The sequence below is a fragment of the Schistosoma mansoni genome, chromosome W, assembly GCF_000237925.1.
Source record: "Schistosoma mansoni strain Puerto Rico chromosome W, complete genome".
Lineage (NCBI taxonomy): Eukaryota > Metazoa > Platyhelminthes > Trematoda > Strigeidida > Schistosomatidae > Schistosoma > Schistosoma mansoni.
This window is the reverse complement of record NC_031502.1, coordinates 20209015-20210849: the sequence shown is the minus strand read 5'-3', so window position 1 is coordinate 20210849 and position 1835 is coordinate 20209015.

Genomic DNA, 1835 nt, shown 5'->3' with positions numbered 1-1835 from the left:
GAATAGCTCAGTGATAACGTCTCTGACTGTGAAGCTGTGTGACACGGGATCGAATCCATCAGGGAGCACCAGTTCCTTCAAGATTACAGGTACACCTTACTGACGAGTGTCAAGTAGCACGAAACCCGGGTCCAGGGTTTCCTGTTGACCGCCTCCAACCATCATCTTATCTTAATAAAGATCACTTTCTGTTAGTTTTACTTTCTGTTTCGTTATTTGTTCATTTCTAGTTTGATCTTGATTTCGACATCATCATCATCATATATTAAAAAAAACAGAATTATGTACATTTGTTTTGTTTCATTGATTCATTCATCTAATTGTATAAGAAGGAAACATGGGATAATAGGATACCAAGGGTAAGAATATTTCAGTAAGCCTATAGAGTCATAAATAAACAAAAAAAATAACTAATAGAATGAATAAATTTATTATTGTTACCATATTTTTTTGGTATGAATAGATATTACTTGTACTACTAATTTTGTTAGTAGTAATAATAGTTCAAATGATGATTTATTAGTAGTATATTTTTGTTTACTTCTATTGTACAACAAAAAAGGGATGCTAATTTATATACTGACATTAAACTGGATTAGTTTCTAATCATATATATATATAGCAAAAGTAGTCTATATTCGTAGCTATCTATCTATCTATCTCCCTATCTATCTATCTATCTATCTATCTATCTATCTATCTATCTATCTATCTATCTATCTATCTATCTATCTATCTATCTATCTATCTATCTATCTATCTATCTATCTATATATCTATCTATCTATCTCCCTATCTGTCTATCTATCTATCTATCTATCTACCTATATACCTATCTACCTATCTATCTATCTATCTATCTATCTATCCATCTATCTATCTATCTATCTATCTATCTATCTATCCATCTATCTATCTATCTATCTATCAATAGAAATGGATAGGATAGTTTTTACTTTTAGACTAAACCAATGATTTCGTATACTGTACGGAGCTGAAACGTGTAGAACTACGACATCCATCGTCAAGAAGGTACAAGTATTTGTAAACGGTCGTCTACGCAAGATACTCAATGTCCGTTGACTGGATATCATCAGCAACAGCCTATTATGGGAGAGAACAAACCAGCTTCGAGCTGAGGAGGAAATTAGGAAAAGACGTTGGAATTGGATAGGACATACATTGAGCAAATCACCAAACTGCATCACGAGACAAGCCCTAACTTGGAATCCGGAAGGGAATCGGAAAAGTGGAAGGCCAAAGATCACATTACTCCGGGAAATAGAAGTACATATGAAAAGGATGAATGTTAACTGGAAAGAACTGGAAAGGATTGTTCAGGACAGAGTTGGATGGAGAATGCTGGTTGGTGGCCTATGCTCCTCTGTGAGGGGTAACAGGCGTAAGCAAGTAAGTTGACATTACAGCCTAACTTTGGTTAGATAACCGTTGGAAATCAGAAAGCACTTAATGATTGTTCTATTCTCGTATGAGATTCCTCATTAATGTACATCCTCGACTCCGACAAGTATCACACAGAGGACCTTAAATTCTTGCGTTAAGTTCTTTACCTTTCGTTTATTAAGTTGACTTCGAATGATTTTTACATATTTAATCTCAATTCATCATATTCCAGTGTCATCAATGAGTAACTACCACATATTCAAAATAGTTGAATTCTACATATCATAACTTTTCATTAGAATTCTTAGATGAAATCATGAGTCAATTGAAGCTAGATCACCATGGATAACCTGGAAGCACTGCTTTAAGGCCGTTTCGTCCTATTGTGGGACTCCTCAGCAGTGCGCATCCACGATCCCGTACTCGTGAGA